This window comes from Panthera leo, chromosome E3, assembly GCF_018350215.1.
Source record: "Panthera leo isolate Ple1 chromosome E3, P.leo_Ple1_pat1.1, whole genome shotgun sequence".
NCBI lineage: Eukaryota > Metazoa > Chordata > Mammalia > Carnivora > Felidae > Panthera > Panthera leo.
This window is the reverse complement of record NC_056694.1, coordinates 40,649,914-40,671,716: the sequence shown is the minus strand read 5'-3', so window position 1 is coordinate 40,671,716 and position 21,803 is coordinate 40,649,914. Positions and strand designations below refer to the sequence as shown.

Here is a 21,803-nt window from a genome sequence, read left to right as displayed (position 1 = left end):
GCTGCCTGGGGAGACCTAAGACCCAGGGGTGGATGTGATGCTAGCCATTTACCGGTCTCATGACCACAGACACCCCTCAGCCACAGGCACACGGTGGAAGGCAGCGGGAGGCACAGCACTCGGGGCGACAGTGGCTGCCAGCCTCCCAGTGTCCTGGCACTGTCCTGAGTCAGTCACTTGTAGCACTACTTTATGAACGTGCTCAGGGCCCTTATTGCCTCTAGGACCCACCCAGCTCTCCAGCCTGGTAGAGGTACCTGTCACCTACTTTACATCCAGGGTGAAACCACACAGTGAGCACAGGCAGAACCCCCAGGATAATGCCATCCTGGTGCATCCTGGTGATCAGCTACAAAACCCTAGTGGTTATAAAATAAACACTACCCTTAATGGAAAAGGCCAACGGTTGCACCACATACTGGAAGGCTTCACCAGGACGGAGTTCCTGAAGCTCACGTCCACGCCTGTCTCGCCATCGCTGATCCAGGACCATGTCTTCGCTGGTCCCCGGGCGTCGGCATCAAAGCCGGAGCATCTCTGGGGATCCAGCCAGGCGGCAAACCTGGTCCCTGCGAACAGTCACGCCGGCTCACCGACCAACGCCGCCCACGGTCCCCCAGAGGGGTCCGAACGGGCCGGGGCTGAGAGACCGGCTCTCCCTGGGAGCACTTGTTAGGAACACAGTGTCCTCAGCCCCTCACCGCTTCCCGGCCTCCGATCCGCCAGGCACAGAACCTGAGGGCAAACAGATGTGCCTTGAGCGCTTTCCCCAGGCCCAAGGCGGCTGCTCATCTAAACCTCTACAAACATAAAAACAATTTTTCGCTCAGAGGCCGTACAAAACCCTGCTCTTTTGGGACGAAGAGAAGGGACGAAAGCTGGAGGCGGAAGGGGACGCCAAATGTCTGTGGTCCTGCCTTCGCTGCGGAGGCTTCGCTGAGCGGCCCCGGCTGCCCAGAATGGGGGTCTCGGTCTGTGTCCCCGCGGCCACCCAGGATCTGCCCCGGAAGGCCGGCCGGGCCCCATCCTTGCCGTGCGGGTGCGCCCTCCAGGCTCTCGGGGGACCGCCTGGCACGGGCCCGACTTCCCTGCAACCTCCCACCCCACCGAACCAAACCCGCCGGTCGCCAACTTTCCACCCGCCCGGGTACTTCCGCCTTGGGAGGTCGCTTCCTGTTAAGTGCCGGAAGGGGCGGGTCACCGGAGCGTGGGGGAGGAGTCTAGAGCTACCGCACGCAAGACGCAAGCAACCCGGAGCACGGCGGGGATGGCGGCGGCCTGGAACGAAGGCCGGGCGAGGTGTCAGGGGTCCGACTTTCGGATTTTTTTCCCTGGAGCCGCGTTTCCAACGTGGAATTCCTCGGCCGGAAGGGTTTTCCAGGCCCGTGTTAACCCTAACTCGACCAGTGGATGAGCGAGTTGGGCTGTGGAACCCCGCGTAAACCCGGGCGTTGTTAGAGACAGAAGACGGCGCCTGGCGAGGACTCCACTCAGGTCCCCTCAGGTCTCCTCCCGTCTCTCCTCCAGCATCTCCTCATTCAGGTCCCTCCCTCGCCCGCCTCCGGTCTCCTCTCCAACATCTCATCACTCAGGATCCCCCCAGGTGCCCCCTCGGCGTGTCCCCACTCGGGTCCCCCCCCCCCCCCCAGGTCTCCTCACCAGCGTCTCCCCCTAGGTTCCTTGCCCTGGGTCACCACCCTCAGCCCTCCCCACCCCATATTGTCCCTTTGCAAAGCAGCGGAAGCTCTTCCAGGCTAAAGGAGTGTTGTATACATCTGAGCAGGCTACTACTTACTGTTCAAAAGGAATCTTCGGAAGGTCTGTTAGAGTTTGACATCAGGGGCTGAGGTGTACAAAAGTCCCAGGCTGGAAAGATGGGTGACAGTAGGCAAAGGTGGTCTTCCAGTGGGACTCGGTCCAAGGACCTCAGGCTCTGTCCCCAGTGGCGTCGTGGCTCTGGACCCTGATGAGGAAAGGCGTGATGGCAGGTTTGTAGGTGAGTGGGGAGGGGTGGCCTGGAGACAGATCGCAGCCTAGTTGAGGCACAGGAAGAGAGCTGTGACGTCTGGCATTCCCGCGAAGCTTGGTGTCCCACGTCTGTTCTGGCCCCACCGCTGTCTGTGCCACATTTGTGCTACTGGGTCGATACGGTGTCGGTTGCCCAGGGTGGCCCTACCACTGCCCTATCCTGCTGGGCCTCTGAGTTCCGGCCTTAAGACTGCTTCTCATCCCTTCCTGTTGGCCGTGTGCTCGTGCATTCCCTCCTTGCCTCCCCGAGTCCTCTGGACCCGGGCCTGCGTGCGGTGTGGGGTGTGCAGGTGGGAACCTTGTCTAGCCGGTTGCAAACAAACCAGCGGCAGCACACTCTGCGGAACCTGGAGGACCCCCAGTAGAACCTTGGGCCAAGGTTCCGCGGGGCTGGACGTTGGGGGGAAGACCTTGTCAGGACAGAATTTGAGTATACATCTAACAGCACCCCAAAAAGGCACTAGTCAGGATCTTTCCATGACACCCATTTATCTTGGAAAACAGAAGCCCGGTGACTCTGCGCGGCGGATGGAATAAGGCACCAGGCGGCCGCATCATCCGTCAGCCGGCTGGGCCCTGTGCGCGCCCCGGTCCGGTCCTCGCCGCTAGGTGGCGCCGCAGGTGCGCGTGAGTGCCATCCCTGGTTCCCAGTCTCAGGACCCCTTATTAACTATCTTCCAACGTTGTTGAACTTCTGTCATGTGGTGCTGTATAGGGAGGGGTATATACTGTGTTAGAAGTGGAAACAAATTTGTTGCGCATACTTTTTTTTTTTTTTTTTTTTTTTTTTACTTAAACAATGATAGGAGCTCCTGGGCGGCTCAGTTGGTTAAGTGTCCGACTTCAGCTCAGGTCATGGTCTCAAGGTTCCCAAGTTTGAGCCTCACATCGGGCTCTGCACTGACAGTGCGGAGCCTGCCTGGTATTCTCCCCCTCTCTCTATCTGTAAATAAATAGATAAACTTAAAACAAAAAACGATAATAAAACCCACTACACACGAGCACTCCTTTTTAAGAAAAAGCAGTATTTTACCCAAACAAATTTACAGGTATGTTTTACATTTAGGCCGATCCCTTGAAGGCAGAGCTGTGCTCTCCACTCTCCTTTTGCCCTCGTCCCTACCAACATCACCATCGGGTAGCCTCTGGAGCGCGCTGCTGGGCCCTTTCAAGAGAACGGGTGTGAAAGGCCGTTCTTGGGGCGCTCGGTGGCTCAGTGAGACATCTGACTTTGGCTCAGCTCATGACCTGGCCGTTCGTGAGTTTGAGCCCCGCAGAGCCCCACACGGGGCTCTCTGCAGGCAGCGCAGATCCCGCTTGGGATCCTCTGTCCCCCTGTCTCTCTGCCCTTCCCTCACTCATGCTGTTTCTCTCAAGAATAAATAAACATTAAAAAAAAAAACCAGGCAAGTTCTTAGCAGTCCCCACAGCCCTGCAACTACCTTGAGAAGCAGACACAGCTGTCAGCTGCCTCGTGTCCTTTTTGGTATCCTGTCTACATTGGTTTGCTGCATTTTCATTTTATTTATTTATTTATTTTATTTCCTTTTATTTATTTTTTTGTTAGAGAGCAGGAGGACCAGACGTAAAATATTTAATATGCTTTTATGGGGAGAAATGAACTTGCAGCAGTCTGATTTGTAATAAAGGTTACTCTGCACATTAAGGAGCTGCCCCTTTCACTCCTGCCGAGGCCCGGATTATTTGAGATTCCCAGAAGTCACCGTCTCAAGAAACCCCGAGAAGGATGGCAAGTTGAGTGGGGCTCTTGTGGGAGTGGCCCCCAAGTATCGCAGAGACTTAGTGGGGGGACCATGCATATGTCTGTGTCAGGGACTTTGCAGATCAGTCGCGAAGGGCAAGGGCCTTGTTCGTTTTGGGGGTCTGTGGAAAGACTGAGCTGGTGTGGTTCTGGGAGTCTTGCTAGTTTTTAAAAATAGTAGACTTCCCTTTTTTTTTTTCTTCCTTTGGAGGGGGCAGCATGTGCACATGCACGAGCTGGGGAGGGGCAGAGAGAGAGAATCCTAGGCAGGTTCTGTGTTCAGTGTGGAGCCCGATGCGGGGCTCGATCTCATGAACCATGAGGTCATGACCTGGGCTGAAATCAAGAGTCAGGCACTTAACCGACTGAGCCCCTCAAGCGCCCCCAGACTTCCTTTTTTAGAGAAGTTTTAGGTTTCCAAGAAAACAGAGCAGAAAGGACAGAGCTCCCCTGTGCTTGTCGGCCCGTGCAGAATGTCCTGCTGATGACCTCTCGCATCAGTGTGGTGTGCCTGTCACAGTTACTGAGCTGTCCCTGGCACAGTGTTGCAGACTGAGGCTGGCACTCTAAGCACATGTCCTGAGCTGTTACCTGGTACCCTCTGTCCTGGGACCCAATGGCGTTTGATCATCCTGTCCCCTTGGGCTCCTCTGAGCTGGGACAATAGCGATAGTGTCTCAGACTTTTCTTAGTTTTGATGGCCTTGACCATCTGAGGTGTGTCGGTCAGGAATTTTTTTGGATGCTTCTCACTTGGGGTTTGTTAGCTGTTTTTTTCTCATGGGTAGGTGGGGACATGGCAACTGCTTCTCGCACCATGACCTTTGTGTAGGTCCCATTTCCCTCCCTTGAGACGGAGAGGGCCTGGGGACTGGGGAACAGAGTGGAGAGAGAGAGGGAGGTGGGGCCGAGCGCGTGAAGGGATAGCAGCCCTTGGCTGGGGGAGCCCGTGGTGTCCCAGAAGCGGCAACCAGAAAGCAGAGCCAAGGGAAATGGGGGCCCGACGTTCTTGAACACCTGGTGAGAGCAGCCGGTGGGAGCACCTGGTGGGAGCACCTGGCAGGGAGCACTTAGCAGGGAGCTCTGCAGCTCCTTCTAGCTGGGGGCCTCAGGGGGGAGCAGAGGGTCCACTTTGGCCAGGAGCTGTTCGGTCGCTGGCGGCCGGGCTCTGCCCAGGGAGCACGCGTCTTCCAGCTTCAGCCCGTGGGTCTGCAGGGATCCTGCGGGCACCCTGGCCAGCCTGCCGGCTCCCTGTCAGGCCTGCTCCTCAGGTCGGCTAACGGGGGGGTGTGTGTTCAGGACGGCGTCTCCCGCCATCTCCTTTTGTTTTTTCTGGGGGCTTCACTGTGGCGATGGGAGTTTCTTAGGGCTTCGAGGTGCCGCTTTTACCTGTGTTACCCCTTAGCACCCAGGTGAGGCTTTGAGGCCCCCGATTCTGCTGGTGCAGCCAGTACGTGGAGGGCGGCTCGGGCTGGGAAAGGCAGCCCTGCTCCCAGCCCAGGCTGCTTGTGGGTGACCTGCTTCTGCTGAGAGCTGAGCTCCACGGGGAGCCGGTGGGGGTGGAAAGTCACGCGGGTGTGTGCACAGCCGGACGCAGGGGCGTGCGTAGGAGCCTGGAAGGGTCAGGCTGGACTGGGTAGGGGGGAAGGTGCTGAAAGACCAGAAGCCATTCTGGGACGTCCCCTTCACCCTCCCGGTGCTTTGGTGGGGGAGCCGCCTGGAGCCCCATGGCCGTCTGGATCTGACACATCGCTGCTCTGGTGACACCTGCTTTGTGGTGAAGGTTGCTTCCTGCTTTAAAAAAGTACGTCTGGCTCCAGTCAGCCCTGATGCGCCTTCAGCTGAGTAACAATCTAGGCTCTTGGCTTTTGATGTTCTCAGCGAGCTTCTGGACACAGGCTGATGGACGGACGACAGCTTTCCACACCCCTCTGCAGGACCCGTGACTGAGGCAGCCATGCGTGGAGCCGGCAAGGTGTGACTGCTGGTTCTGGCTGCTTCTGGTGAGAGCGTTTCTTGGCCCTTCAGCCGTAGCTTCTTCCAGACCCTCGGCCTGTCTGCTCTTCTCAGCCTGGAGCCCCCGAGTTGTGACATCGTCTAGCATTTAAAGCAGAAACAGAACCAACTCTGCTCCCCAGGAATTGAACTTTTGTGGTTTGTCTTCAGAAAAGCAAACCACATGCTGAGTTGGACTCACGTGGGCTGCTTTAGCTGTGGGTGAATAGCCAGAGCTTCCCGCCTTCCTTCTTCCCCAGTGGGGGCTGGCGGAGCTTTTGCTGTACGTGACCCAGGCCACCCCGTTTTACTGCCGAAGAGCTCAGAGTTCCCTGTGTCAAAAACAGAGAAGTAAGGGAAAGAGAAGCAGGACGGCTCCCTGCCAACCAGGCACCCGTGAGCCTTCCGGGCCCTGGGAGGTAGGCTCGCAAATGTTCCGGTGTCTCGGGGACAGGTCTGGTGTTTATTGTGGAGAAAGGCTGCCGGGTTCGCACTGTGGTGTTGTCCTTTCCTAGGCGTATGGCTTTAGTTTCTGGATGCCCTGGTTGCCTCATTTGTGAACTGGGGTTAATGATCTCTACTCCCGAGGGTGCCAAGATGAGATACAGTTAGCTTAAGATAAGATAAGATAACAGACAGTTAGCTTAACTGTAGGTTGATGGTTAGTGCCACGGAAGCGTCAGCCTGAGACGATGCGAGTGGTGATGTTGGTGACGACAGCGATGCTGGTGGTGACGATGGGCCTCACAGCCTTGGCTGCACCCTGTCTGGGAGCTACTGCTAACGGCCAGGACACAGCCTGAGGATTCTGACCCCCACCTCTTAAGCCCACAGGACCCGTTCTAGCTCTCTTCTTTCCGACCACTTGAGGAGCATGTATTCTTCTTATTCCAACTGGAAGAAACGCTGATGTGTCGGGGCAGACCCTTCAACTTGTGTTATTGTCACAGCAATCGATCAGGTGCCCTGAACACAACCGTGGTTTGGCCGAAAGAGTCAACCGTGGGGCGGCGGGGTGCTGGCCGTAGAGGAGAAGGGCAGCGGACACGAGCACAGTGCTTATCTAAGCCGCTCAGTACTGTCCGTATCACCAGGGCTCCAGGAAGCGATTAGCTGAATGGTTTCCGTCAGAGGATGTTTTTGTGACCTCTCCTTACTCAGGGCGGCCCGGACCGTGAGGCCCTGGCCTGGCTGGCGGAACACGGGAGGCTGTGGCATGTCCGGCCCCCTCTCCTTCCTAAGCTCGGTCGCTGGCTTCCTGGAGCGAGGACCCGACGTGGTCCCTCTCCTCTGCTCCACAGTGGGCTCTGGGCTGCCGCGGGGGCCACACTCTTCTCCTGGCTCCTTCTGCATTGGGTGTTCTAAACATCCTCACTCGGGAGATCGAGTGGCTCTTAAAAGATCTGCCGTGGCCCGGTCTTAGAGGAAAGAACAGACACAGTCCACAAAGCAGTGACTCCCGTTGGCCCAGGAGGACTGGTTATAGCTGGGTGATGGGGCGAATGCGTCATGGTTAGAGGCCTTGAAGGGAGCGGGAGATGGCACTCCAAAATACACCACCTCGGCCTGAGGGTTATTTTGAGCTGAAGATAATTGAGACTCAGACGCAGAAAGAATCCTTGTCGGAGCCTCCCCTATCTGACTACCAGAAGCAACTTCTGGGAAATCAGGCTGCCACCAAGTCCTTCTTTAGGGCAGGTCTACTCCCAAAGGGGATCCCATGGATAAACCTATCCCAAGTCTCTTCTCCGGGGGTTTTATGGCCCTGAAAGGGCCAAAGAGGCCACTTACACCTGTAGAGACAAGTGATGTCACAAACTTCCTTACATCTCACTTATTTTCCTGAAAGACATTTGTCTTTCCTAAAGAAGTCTATTTGTTCCAACTTTAAGAAGGATCTTTCTCCCCTCTCCCTCTCCCCTACCAAGTTAGATATATAAACATCTAATTGAAACTACTGAACCAACTATTTGTCTTGGCTCCCATGGGCGCGTGACTAAACTATTTTCTTTTGTTAATCCGTTGCTTGTCAGTTTAATTCACAGGCCCCACGCACATAACCTAAGAGGGGCTCCTGCAGCCTTCTTGACAGAGGCTCCCCAACTTGGCCAGTCATGGGGGTGGGGTGAGGGAATGCGGGTGGAAGGGGGGTGGGGGATGGGTGCTGGGACCGAGGACCCCTACACCCTCCATCTTCCTTTCTTTCTCGTATGTGTGACATCACGCTCACAAAACTCAGCAGAATGAGTGGAAAGATCAAGATCGCTCATCATGTCCTTGGCAGACATTGTCACGTTGTGAAGGTGAGTGGGAGAAGAAGGCCCGGTCGAAGGCAGGCGGGGGCCCCCGTGGAGCAGGCCAGGATACGCGCCTCTCCAGGGTGGGCGGCTCATCGCAGTCTCGGGTGGCTAGTGGATATTGGAAAATTCCACAAAATGTTTAGTTTTCCCCGGTGTTTTGTTTCAATCGGGTTCAAAATGTCCCACGTGAGAAACGAAAGGGGGATTGGCCACACGGCCCCACCGCACCCCGCGTGTGTCATCTGCGTGGTGCTCGGAGAGAACTGGGAGCCCTTCGCTGCCTGGGCCGGGGGGACGCCAGGGGCTCAGCTGGCTCCAGCGTGCTTCCGGCATCAGGACAACCGGGACGGGGCGGCACTGTGTAGAGCGGCCCTCGGAACCCCGGCCCGGACGGGGCTGTGCTCACGTGGCCGGGGGTGTTTACCATCCCGGGCTTCACTGCTAGCTTGCACGTGTGAGCGGTCACACCCATATTTCCACGTAGGGATGGAGAAACATGGCTTCTCTATTTTGGGTAGCTCCTTTTAAATCATGCAGTGTGTCAGGGAGAGACACTTTGGAACGTCAGAAATTTGAAATGCAAAGTGCTGTAACATGGCTCTTAGCGCCTCGTGTGCTGAGAGCATGTCTGTTGAGAGTTACGTGGGCCCGGCTTTTGTGGCAATGAATCCCAATCGTCTGTTTGTCGCAGGCAGAAAACTGAAGGAACACGGAGCCCACAGCGCGGGGAGCGGCAGGGCTGGTGGCACGACCTTGAAGCGGGAGAAGGCGTCTTTTGCGTTCGGGACTTGTCACTATTTTAAGCATAACGGTGACATCTGGTATCGCTACATGTTGGTATCGCTACATGTTGTCTCTTTCAAGCGGTAACCATTTTTCCCTCTGAATGAAGGCAGCGTCTGGTTCCGAAAGCCTTTTCCAGAATTTCTGGTTGCCACGGGCTTTCGTTTGGACGGTTTGGACGGGTTACGTCACTCTGGCTCAAGCCGTCCGCCTGGCCTCTGGGTCACTGCTTATGCTCTGTGCTAGCTGGGATCCGTTTCTTCCTGGGAGAAAATAAGATCTACTGGATGATACCGTCCCTCGATCCAAGATCCTTAACTAGGGATCACCCAGGAGAGAGGCAAAAAGCTGAGCCGGCCCCTCCTGCCTGTTTCCAAGCAGTGAGCGAGGCTGCTGCACCATGTCTGGCCCATCGTCCTGCAGGGTGGGCTGTGCCGGCAGGCCCTGCGAGCCTCCCCACCGAGCATGGGGGACCCCCCTGCGCCCAGACCGTGGGACGCCCAGAGCCTCCTCTGTTCAGGGGCTCGAGAAAGACCAGCGGAAACAAAAGGCCCACTTTAAAAAACGCACAAAGGGCTTAACGGACATTTCCCGAAAGGAGAGACACAGACGGCCAGCGGGCCCCCGAAAAAAACTCCTCGCGGAACGTGGCTCACAGCCACCCCGAGGTACCGTTTCACACCCACTGTGGTGATGACGAGAAAACAAAATGCGAAATAACGAGTTCTGGCGGGACGGGAAACGGTGCGGCCGCTGTGGAAAACGGCGTGGTGGCTCCTCAGCAGGTGGAACGTGGAGTCACCGTATGGCCCGCGGTCCCGCTCCCGGGTGCACGTCCAAGGCCGCCGAGAGCGGGGGTCTGCACGGATCGCCGTACGCCCAGGCTCGTAGCAGGTCTATTCACAGCAGCCAAAGGTTCAGACGACCTGAGTGTCTCTAGACGGACAGATGGCTGGGCACACGTGCCCTGTCCACGCAGGGGAGGGGAGAGGGTGGCTGTGGAGGCGGAGCCCAGGACCGGCCTTTCTCTGCAAGGTCTCCGGGGCCAAGAGCTGCCAGCTGGCATCTCGGAGGAGACCCCCCCGCCCCCCCCCCCCCCCCCCAGGCCAGGAGGAGGCTCGGGGGCATAAACACAAGCACGTCTTGGCCTCGTGTTCAGTGACAGGGTGTTCAGGGAGCCGCAGGACAGTCTGAAGGCTTCACATGAGGCAGTTCTCCGGGCAGGATGCGGGGCTGCTGGGGCCCTTCCCAGCAGGATCCCCGGAGAACTCCAAGTTCGGTCTCTACATTTTCATTAAGAGCTTCCACCCGGGGAGAATGATGGATTAGATTTTGCTGTTGGAAAGAAGCCAGATAAAATTAGATGCCTCTTGGCTCCCCACCACCCACCCCTTGCCCCTGTTCTTTTCTGAAAGCTTTACTTTTCTCTCTCTGTTCCTGGCAGGAAGGAACCGAGCGGGTACGGTCGCTTCCTTGAGCCTCCCTGCCTTAATTTCAAGTGTGATTTTGCTATCGCTCTAATTTTCTTCTGTTCTGGAACAGCTTTGGGCCTTGGGCTCTGCATTGGGGGGGGGGGTGTGTGCGTGTGGTTTCTGTTTTCTTTTCAGTAAGCTTGTTAGAATTTATAGCTGGAAACGGAGAGAATACTCTGCCTCACAAAAGAAATTCATCTGATTCCTCACGTCTTGTCTCTTCTCTCCAAGTTCTCGTTCTTGGCCAAGCTGACCTGCCGTCTCATCCACCTAAATAGAATCGGGTTTGCCTCCCAGCCAGCCACTTTGTAGCAAAGCCGGGTTCTGACGGTCTGCTGTCTTCTGTTACCGCGCGCCGACAGTGGATTTCAAGAAGAGCTGTTGTGTTTTCCCAGTGCAGGAAAGGAAAGACTAGGGTTCCATCTGTCCAGAGGAGCTGAGAGCACATGGTTGGCAAGCCTCCAGGGACAGACTGTGAGGCGGTCGCAGGTTGCAGAGGGCGCCGGAGCCGGGCGTGGGTGCCACTCACGTGGGTGTTGTTTTCTTGAAGTCGAACCCTGTGGAATTCAGCAGAGACCTCGAGCGGATTCGAACAGCCTCAGCCCCCACGTCCCGGGTCTCAAATTTACGTGTGGGAGGAGCCACCCCGGCAGAGCTGCCTGCCCGCCACGCAGCCGAGTACCTGCTCCCGCAACCTGACTAGAACATTCCCCTTGTGCGTGCAGGCAGCCCACGCTCAGGGGCACGCCATGGTCCGAAGGGCCGGTCGTCCGGAACCCGGCGTTCCCAGCGACGAGAGCCTCACGCGTCTCTCCAGGCCTTTTTCTGGGCCGCCAGCGTGGACACGGCAGACACACAGACGCACAGACACGGCCTGAGAGGGTCTTCCTTCCAGCCCTGCCCTGAGTTCCCGCGCTGTCCTGCAGGGGCACCCCGGGCAGCTGAAAGCAGCTTAGCGGACAGTTTTGTTGGTTTGGTGATGCCATCTCATGACGACATTACCCAAATCCCTTGGAACATTTTGGGGACTGTGGATTCGGGGGCCTGGACCAAGGGACTCGGCAAGGGAAGTGTGATCTGCCTGCTGCCCCTCGGGCTCGGGACCGGCCCTCAGAGCCACCGTCGGGTCATGGCGGCCATTCCCATGGCTGTGCTGGTGCCCCCTGGGCCAGCGGTGGCCGTGTGCGATTTTGTCAGTCGTTTCTTTCTTTAAAAAAGATTTTTTTTTAATCTTTATTTCGAGAGAGAGACAGAGTGTGAGCAGGGGAGGGGCAGAGAGAGGGGGAGACACAGAATCCGAGGCAGGCTCCAAGCCCCGAGCTGTCAGCGCGGAGCCCGACGCGGGGCTCGAACCCACGAACCGTGAGATCATGACCTGGGCCAAAGTCGGACACCGAACCGACTGAGCCACCCAGGCGCCCCTCGTCGTCGTTTCTGACTCGCCGTTGGTGCCGGCCGCAGCGAGGAGGAGCCGGGGTGCCCGCCACGTGCCGCTGGACACCGCGGCCTCTGTGCCCCGGAAGTGTGGCTGGCCCGCAGCGAGGGGCTTCGGGGCGGAGTCCCACCCGACGGGGAGACTTGGCACAGATCGCGAGACGGCAGGTGAATAACGCGCTATATGCGTTACGTGGCCGGGTGGTAGTGTTTTAGACCGATCCGGTTAAGTGTATCATTCACATTAACTCTGTGTTTCCTTTTCCTTTTACGATACGGGCAGCTCCTGGAAAACTCAACAGCCGAGGGGCGCTCGGCTGGCTCTGTCGGAGGATCGTGCGGCTTTTGATCACGGGGTCGTGAGTTCCAGCCCCACGCTGGGTGTAGAGATTATTATTTAAAAAAATTTTTTTTAACGTTTTTATTTATTTTTGAGAACAGAGGGAGACAGAGTGTGAGCAGGGGAGGGGCAGAGAGAGGGGGAGACACAGAATCCGAAGGAGGCTCCGGGCTCCGAGCTGTCAGCACAGAGCCCGACGTGGGGCTCGAACCCACGGAGTGTGAGATCATGACCTGAGCCGAAGTCGGACGCTCAACCGACAGAGCCACCCAGGCGCCCCTAGAGATTATTTAATAAAATCTTAAAAAAAAAAGGTGAGTCTGTGGCTCATATGGTATTTCTTTGGATGGAGCCGTGCCACAGCCGCCTTCTCAGAACACACGTGCACGGACACGCACGCAAATGAGCACACGCCATCGCACGCAAACACGGGCATGTGTATGTGCGCGCAGATGTGGATGCGACACGGTGCATGGTGCATGAGTGCACACGAGCACGGGCACACGCACGTGAGTCCTGCTCAGGACGCAGCTGGATTCCGGCCGACGCTGGGGCGCCGGGGGCCTCGAGGCTCCTGGAGGGGCGGGGAAGTAACAGGCCTGAGGTCACAACGGGGAACGGGGCCATCCCCTGTCCCGAGTGCATCAGTCACATGTCCTAAGGACGCTGTCCTGCAGGGCGTGCCACGAGTGTGGGAACCTCGGGCCGTGACGGCGGGAAGGATGTCAGACACACCGGCCTCTCTCCGCTCCAACTTTCTCTGCCACCCTCGGTCTGTGATTCTAAACGAATTGATTTTTCACGGTTTCTTCTGTTTTAAAAAACGAGGCGAAACGCACATAAAATTAACCACTTAGTACTCGACAATGCAGCGGCATTTAGCACATTCGCAGTGCTGTGCACCCACCACCTCTGTCTCGTTCCGGAACATTCCCATCACCTGCCCCCAAAAGAAACTCTGTACTCGGTAGTGGTCACTCCCCACCCACTGTGCTCTCGGTGTCTGCGGGCTTGCCTGCTCCGGGCGCGTCCCGTCAGTGGAGTCACGCCGTGTGGCCTGTTGCCTGGCTTTCCCCGCTGAGCGGCCCGCGTGTGAGGTTGGTGTTGCGGGATACATCCGTGCCTCTTTCCCGCGACGTTCCGCGTGTGGATGGGGTGCTTTATTTGTCTGTCCGTCTGGGGATGGACCTGCGGGTTGCCTGTGCCTTTTGCTGTTGTGCTGCCGCGACGTGGGGCTGAGTCTGACACCTGCCTCCGTTCCCGTAGGGTCTGCGCCCACGGGTGGAGAGGGGCCGCCTTCAGGACGGGCTCCGGCCCCTCTCCCACAGCCCCCTCGGGACCTTGGAGGAACCCCCGTGTCGCTTCCAGACCGAATGCCGTGCGGCTGGCTGGAGGCCGGCGGTGCCCCTCCACAGGGGTCCAGCCAGCGAGCCTCTGGGAGCCGCCCCCGGGGCTTCGGGCCCTGGAGCAGCGGATCTGCTGCTCCCTCCGGGAGCGGAGGCTGACCGTTCATTCAAGCCTCTGCCGAGAGAGACCTTCGTACGTGTGCGTTGGAAGGCCGAGATCTTCTCATAAAGTGGGGCCAGAGTTCACTTCTCAGACCCCCGGATGAGCGCTGGGGCGGGGCGCGTGGGGGCCTCGGGCCCTTTGGCCGGGCTTTCCGCCCATGGAGGCTGGTGCTCCCGGCCCACCCTCTTGGCTTCTTTGTCTGTTACGTTGGGCGGCGAGTGGCTGCGCCGTGGGGGCCCCGGCAAAGGCGGGAGACCGCGGCCGGTGCGCGGCGGTGGGAGTGAGGAAGCGGGGGTGCCTGGCGGAGTCCGGGGAGGGAGGGCGGGTGCGGCACGCTGCCCGCCTGCTCGCCCGGGGCCCTGTCTGCTGGGGGACGGGCCGCCGGGCCTCGCAGGGCGGCCTCGGGCTCCTTTACCGAGGCAACGTTCACCTGGCACAAAATAACCATGTTGAGGGGAGCAACTCGGTGGCGTTTAGGCCATTCACGAGGTCGTGCGACATCGCCTCTCTCTGGGCCCAAGACATTTGCTGTCCCCAAATGAAACCCCAGGTCGGTTGGCACTGGCTCCGGTGCCCACCGTCTACTCCCTGCGTCTGTGGCTTGGACCCCTCCAGGGACCTCCCAGAAGGGGAACCACAGCATGTTCCCGTGGCGGCGGCTTTCCGCGGGCGCGACGTCCTCCGGGTGCGTCCGATCGGAGCGCGCGTCAGAATCCCCTTCCTTTCTGAGGCAGGGTGGTATTCCATCCTGTGGATGGGCCCCGTGTTGCCCACCCTCCTCTGTGGGCGGACTCTGCCCCGCTGTGGACACTGCGGCACAGGTCCTCGCGTGCGGGGGTGGTCGCGGGGCGGCTCCGCGGATGGGTCTGTGGGGCGGGTTGGGTCTGCGTGGTTCCCTGCGTCTCCTCCTGGGGCCCCTCCCGGAGATGCGGGTGTCTGCCCCCGCCTGGCCCTGCTTTCCACGAGCCGCCTGCAGGGAGGCCGCGAGCAGAGCCACGCGTCTGCGCACAGGCTGCGTTGGGGCCGCCGCTCTGCGCCTGCGGATCAAAAAAGTTGTTCCCGGACCTCGGCTTTCAAGACAGCTGAAGGATGTTCGTGGGAAGAGGCCTGTGGGATGATAAAAAGTCGACATTTGATCTTTGTCCCCAGGCACTGGCCCCTGGGGCGGGTGAGGCTCTTTGGCTTGCTGCCGAGACGCCTGGGGGCTGCTCCCAGAGAGACCAGTGGAGGAGCAAAGTGATGGGGATCGACGTCCAGCCTCCGGTGACGCGATCAATCGCGCTTCTGTAATGAAACCGCCCCTGGGCTCCTGGGGAGAAGGGACACATTGAGGTGCCGGGAGGGTGGTGCCTCCCCCCCCACCCCCCCCCCCCCGCATCTCCCCGCCCCCCTCCCCCCCCTGCAGGGTCTGGAGGCTCCGAGCCCCTTCCCCACCCCTTGCCCTGCGTGTCTCTTCCATCCCTGTTCCCGAGTCTTATCCTTCATAAGAAACCCCCAAACTCCCCGGGTGACCTGATGCTGTGGCACCTGACATGGGGGAGTCTCGAGGGGCCCCTCAGCCCGGGGGGTCTGCACTGACGTTGGCGGTTGGTATCGGGATTGAGTTCAGTCGCAGGACCCCCGGCTGGTGTCCGGAGAGCGGCAGACTCGGCTGATGTCAGGAGAAAAGCGCACACGTTGTGTTGGTCGTGCCCCGAGTGACAGCAGCTCAGTGGCCTCCTTTCTGGCGTGGGAGGTTCTCGGGTGGGAGGAGGCGGAAGTTTGGAGCCTCCTGTGGAACTGGACAGTCCTGCGTCCATGGCCCCACCGCCCCTTGTCCACCTCCCACACAGCGCGGGCGTTCCCCGTGTCCTATATCACCAGGGCCAGGGACTGGGCAGCAGCGGGCGGTCGTGCCCAAGCCCGTTCGAATCTCAAGCCTGCAGCCTGCCGCCCCAACTCAGGCCTCTGCCACCAACACTCTGGTGCTTCCTGTGCCCTGTGTCCGTGGCCCCTCTCTGCCACCCGTGGGCGTAATAAGCTGTCTTTGCCCGGAGCCTCTCCTCTGTGGACATGAATATTTGGGGGACCCTGATCGGCTCACACTGTGTTGATGGTGCTCAGGCCTCAGTGAAGTTCCTCTCGAACGGGAAGCTACTCCCACGTCTGCGCTGCACTAGGCCAGCAGGGCTGGCCGGGGCTCACTAGGGTGGGACATGGTCACCTTTGGGTGTGGCCCCTGCCCCAAGGCTGAGCCCGGGGTCCTGGGAGCCTCCGCCTGGGCTCTGAGGTGCTGCTGATTCAGTGCATTTCAGTTAGGCAGGAAGTTCCTGAGAGGAAAACCACAAGCTTTATGTTTATTTAATTCCAGCCATTCTGTGGTTTTTGGAGATGGCCTTTAAAGATTTGTTTTTGATTTTTATCTCAAAGAGAATGCAGAAAAGCCCATGGGTCGGGCTCCAGAGAAAATACACACAAAGAAGAGAAGTGAATTTGGATCTCACCAGGCAGCTTTCGGGTAAGCAAGTGGCAGGATGGGGCTGGGGTACGTCCCCTCAGGGTAGCAGCCCTGCATGGCCTGCACATGTGGGTCACGGAGACACGCTCTCTGGAATCCAAACGGGCCTTGAGTTCAGGCCCACGGGCAGCCTGCGCTGGAGCTTGGGCTCTGGGGAGGCCTCCCTTCACGGACCCAGGGTACCTTGTTCACCCCTCTGGCCACAGCGAGGGGCCAGGCCTCGGGGGTCCCGTCCAGCACCGCCGGAACCAGTGGGGTAGGAAGCGGCCCCTGGAAACACCATGATAGGTGCCCATCTTGGCTGGGGGAGGGGTGGGGGGTGCCCCGGGACAGTGGCACCGTCAGCCCAGAACCCCTGCCACGTGCCCACCTTGGTCCCTCTCGGCTCTGTGTGCTCTGAGTTCCCCGCCAGCGCCTTGCACGGGGTGGCCCGCCTCCTGATGCTCCCCACGCAGACCTGTCTGAGGGCAAGGCTCTTGCCTGGAGCAGCAAAGTCATCGGGAGTCTTTCCTCCGGGTCAGGACCCCCTCCTGGAATCTGAGGTCATTCTCTGTGCCAAGGGAGGGTCACTAAATTCTTAGGAAAACTCCAAAGCAGAGTCAACAGAGAAGTTAATCCACGCTGTAGGGTCCTTTGGGGAAGGGGATCAGCTCTGTGACACCCACGAGCTGCCACGTGTGGACCCTGTGCAAGCTGGGGCGCTCACGGAGTGGGCCCTGGGCCAAGAGGTTGACGCTGCTGCATCTCATTTATTTCTGGAGAGCTCAGGCTCTGCCCAGTGGGTCCCCGGGTTTGAGTCGGCCTGACGTCACCACGCTACAGGAGGCGGTGTGTGTGTGTGTGTGTGTGTGTGTGTGTGTGCGCGCGCGTGCGCGTGCAGGAGCGGGCCTGGCATGTGCCATGGGGGAGGGCGTGATTCCCCCGTGCTCTGTCAGCAAGAAACCGTCCAGGCCCCTTCTCCCCTCGTAGCCTGGAAACTGCCAGTGCCCTCTTCCCGTCAAACTCTCTTCGTTCATTTATGTGATTTCCTCGTACTTTCAGGCTCCGGCTGCCTGGGCCGTGGCCAGTGGGAGCCTGTCCTGGGGGCGTCCTTCCTTGGTGTCCGGGACTCCGGTGTTGAGATCCTCCGCCCGTCCCCTCTGTCCTGGTGCCTCTGGCAGACGCGGATTTGAGAAAGTACACGCTTCCGTGGGTGCCTTCGTCTACCACCGCTCCCACCAGAGCCAAGTTCGCCGATGCCTCGGCTCCACCGCGTCCGCAGGCTCGTTTGGGTTTTCCGTGTCGGAGCCTGTGGCTCCTGTCTCCACAGCGCGGATCCCCCCTGTGCTGCTCAGAGCCCTGCTGCCACGATGCCGGTGTGACTGCCAGTCCGGGGGCGGGGGCGGGGGGACCTCGGGCCGACCCTCTGTGGCTTTAGGGTTGCTCCTTCTGGGAAGGGCAGAGCGGTCTGCCCTGGCCTCCGCTCAGGGCCAGCAGGGAGGTGGAGGGGAGCCTGGTTCCACCACCAGCTCTGGGTATGGTCGTGTCCACCCCACGTCCCCTCGGGACGGGGGCCGAGACGCCGGCTGTCCCGTTGGAGCCAGGTCGCGGCTGTGAAGACGCAGTGGGGCGCCTGGTGAGCCCTTGTGGCTGGGGTGCCGCGTGTGTCCACGTCTAGGACCGCAGAATGAGCGGCGTTCCCCTGGGCGTCGGCTTCCGCTCCTGCAGCCGCGTGATGCCCACCCCGAGGCCGCCGGCCTGCACACCCGTGAGACCCTCGGGCTGACACGGCTACTCCTGCTCCGCTGTGCCGGCAGCCACTGCGGCCACTGGGACGCGTGCCGGTCACTGTCCTCTGCTCTCTGGTCACCACACGCCCCGTCCCCGGTGCTGTGGGTGGCGGACCCGCATCTGTAGCTCCTCTGAGCTTCTGGTGCCTCCTGCGCGTTTCCTTCGTGGAGCCCCCTGCGTGTCCCGGCGACCGGTGGAAATCGTGTTTGCGCTGAACAAGCCAGAGGTGGTTTCTCGCTACAGCAGGGAGGACCCGTTCCACATCCTGTGACAGGGACGGAGGAGGGGGTGTCCCTGGCCAATGGAGGGCTCGTGGACGCTGGGCCCACCGTGGACTCAGGAATCTCTGTTTGTCTTTAGGGTCTTATTACTTTCCTGGGGCTGCCCTAACGAAGCCACAGACTCAGGGCTCAAACCGCAGGCATCCCTCTCAGCCTGCAGGCCGCAAGCCCTAAACTGAGGTGTCGCGGGGCCGTGCTGCCTTTGGGGGGGCACCCTGTGCATCTACCAGCCTCTGGTCGTGCCAGACATACTCGCCGTCCCTTGGTTGGTGGATGCGTCACCCCCTCTCTGCCTCCAGGGGCACACGGCGTTGCTCTCTTGTTGGGGGGGAGTCACCGACTCTAGCTGGTCACCGACTCCCTCTTACTGATGGTGCCTGCAGTAGCCCTGTTTCCAAGTAAGGCCCCATGCTGCGATCCCCAGGGTCAGGACTGAGACATATCGTTTCGTGGGAGGGTTCAACCTAGTGCAGGTCCCAGCTGTGCCCTCTTCCATTTGACGGTATTGAAAAACCATTTATATTAAAAAAAATTAGCTTTGAGAGAAACGCACAGAAATGTGGCTTTTCCCAAGCTCAGTGCCACCACCTCCAGCCCCGTGGTGGTGGGTCGCGAGGCCGGGCATCCCGGGGATGCTGTCCGCGTGCAGAGGCCCCGTGCATCATCTGCCCTCCTCCCTCAGCCCCAGGACGCCGTGGGGATTGCACAGCATCGGTGTGTCCAGAGCTGCTGGGTTCTTCTCAGTGGCTGCGTGAGAAGCCGTCGGGAGACTTTCAGGACGTAATCACAAAGGCCGGAACGAGCAGAAGGTACCCTCACAGACCAAGCGTGATCTGAGTTCCTGCCAGGGAGCACCTGGGCCCAGGACATGGGTGTTCGTAAATTATTTTTTGATTTTGAATTCATCTCACTTTTAGAGAAAAGTTGTGAAAAACAGTACAGCGGCTCCCCGTGTTCTTTTCTGGCAGGTCGCCCAAACGTTCACGTGTTCCTGCGTTTGCTTTCTCCTTCTCGCACCTGAATCTGCAGAGTGGAATATGTCGGGGTGTGTTCCCCACACCAGGGTGTGCTGCCGCCGGGGCGGCCGTCCGTGTTGCTGCAACGATACATGGTCTCTACTCTGCAGTCTTCATTCACAGGTCTTCGGTTCTCTGTCCCGGGAAGGACTCCCACTTCTCCCGGGGGCCTTTCCGAGGACCTCACCTTCTTGCCTGCCATCGTTGCCGGGGTCCCTCTGCCACTCCATCCTCCAACTGGTGACTTTGTGTGGCTATGAGCACTTTTGGTTTTTGTGTGTTAGTTTTAGCCTTACTGAGTTCGTTTATCCCTTGAGTCTGTTTCCTCCCTGTTGATGGCCTGGTGCCACGCTCGCTGCCCGGTCCGGAGTCCCATGTGGCTAAGCTCGCGTGTACAGATGAGATGAAATGAGACCAAAGGCTCACGATGCCGCCACATTCGCCCCATTCCCAGTGCTTGGCGGCTGCACGGGCTTGGCGGGTTTCCGACACTGAGCTTGTGTGACATCCCCTCATCGTGAAAAGTTCACTGCATATTACTGTTCCAGCGTTTTCCAGGTATGTCAGTGTAGCCTTTGCAAATGGACACAGCTGGCTTTGGGCTCTGTTCTCGGGGCCCTGACGGGTTCCCCGTGTCTGACTGCAGCGGCTGAGGCCTCCAGGGCCGGGCTGGCGGGCGGTGAAGGCAAGCATAGTCCTCATCTTGCCCCTAATGACACCAGCGTCTGCTTCAGTGAGGTGGAGACTTTAGAAAAGGCTCTGTTACTATGTTAAGAAAGCGGCTGTCACTTCCTATTTTCCTTACTGTTTGTACTTTTATCAGGAATGGGTGTTAAATTTTGCCAGAGGCTTTTTGTGCACCTATGGGGAGAAAGCATGTGATTTTTCTCTTTGGGTCAGGAGTGACTTTCACAAATGGATTTCCCAGCAACCAGGCGGGCCGTGGCATCTGGGCGTCAGTCCCGCACGTGGTCACCGTGTCTGTCTTCCCACCCATTGCACCTTCCAGTAGGGTCTGGGGGTCAGAGCTCCCGTTGCGGTGGGGCTCTGCCGGCTGGCCTTCTAGGAGGGGGCTGGGGTCAGCACTCCTGGGCGGGGCTCCACTGGCCGGCACAGTTTAGCGTGTGCCCCTCCACTTCAGGGCGCCGGAACAACTGGGCAAGCTGTGACCATCTGGTCCCTAGACATGTGGTGGAGTTCATCTGTGGAGTCATTAGGGCCCGTTTTCGTTGGGGGCTGCGGTTCGCTGGAGGCTTTTTTCTTCCGTGGAACCGGTGTGGTTAGGGTCCCGCCCCCCACTGTAGCCGCTTCATCTGGAAATTCGCATTTATTGCGCTCCGCATGAAATGTCACTGCGGGATAGTTATTCTATGTCATTTATTCCTAGCGGGGCCAGAACTCGAGCCTCCTCTGCCACCCAGCGCCTGGCGCTTCCTGGGCCCTTGCGGGTGGGCGAGAGGCGGACTCCGCCTGCAGTCTGCACAGGCCGAGCGGAGCAACCGCGGCTCGAGCGGCACACGCGGTTCGCGGGGAGACCAGCTCGGCTCTGCTCGCTCTCCACTCGGCCTCGTGCCGGGCAGGGTGGCCCCGGGAACGCGGGTGGCCGCAGCGGAGCTTCCTGGGGGAGGGGAGACGGCTGTGCCCAGGCACAGCCACAGGCCACTGCCACCGACAGCGCATCTCTCGCGGCCGCCTGGCGCTGCCTGCTGGAGGTTGTGCGCAGGCGCAGCTGCAGGCTCCCGCTGTTGGCCTCGAGGCTCCCCCGTCGCGCAGCCGCACTGTCCGCACGCCGCCGCCTGCTCGAGGCCGTGCGCAGGCGCAGCTGCAGGCCTTGCAGTTGGCCTCGAGGCTCCCCCGTCGCGCAGCCGCACTGTCCGCACGCTGCCGCCGGCTCCGGGCTGTGCGCAGGCGCAGCGTTGGCGCCCTGGCAGCAGGAGGCGGGGAGTCGGCTCAGATGGCGCCTCCTTGGCTCCTGAGCAGAAGCCAGGGGACCACGGCGGAAACTCGCGGACTCTACGCTGCCGGGCGTCGGGCAGTCTCTCCGAGAAGAGGAGCGTGAGTAGGGGTCCGCCGGGAAGGGCAGCGTGTCCTAGAGCCCCGTGAGCGGGGATGAGGCAGGTGGGGCGGCCGGGCGGGGCAGCTGGAGCTCTGGCTGGCGACATGCTTTGGGGTGGGATCCGCGGCAAGTGCCGGGGAAGGCTGTGAGGACGGTGGGGGACTGGGAGGCGGGCTGGTGCGTCAGGCGTTTGGACCGGATGTGGAGGACCAGGGCTGCTCTGGCCCCGTGACCGTGCGGACATGCCACCCTCTCTGAAATGTCTGTAGGCTTTGGTCAGAGTCAGATACGGTTCCTCCCCTGTCCCTGGGGTTCCCGAGCTTCTCACCCTAGCACGGGTTGCCTTGATAGTTAAAAGGACACAAGAAAACAAACCCAGACCGAACCAAACAAAAAAGCTCACTAGAAATTAAGAAAATGAATAAATATTGAAAGCAAGGCCTGGGGAGATGGTGTAGAGCTTGCAGGTTTAAAGCGTGTTGCTGGCTTTCTTCAAGTGACAGCCCCAAGGGGAGATGCCACCGCTGTGGTGTCCACCCTGGCGTTTGAGCCAGTGGTCGG

General features: G+C 59.5%; 1 long non-coding RNA gene across 1 annotated transcript; it reads left to right on the top strand.

The window, feature by feature from the left end:
* Nucleotides 1–7,968: 7,968 nt before the first annotated feature.
* Nucleotides 7,969–11,597, top strand: LOC122210115. The gene is made up of 3 exons (XR_006197917.1): nucleotides 7,969–8,087; nucleotides 8,776–8,917; nucleotides 10,571–11,597. It is a non-coding gene; the product is annotated as an uncharacterized LOC122210115 (long non-coding RNA).
* Nucleotides 11,598–21,803: the final 10,206 nt, after the last annotated feature.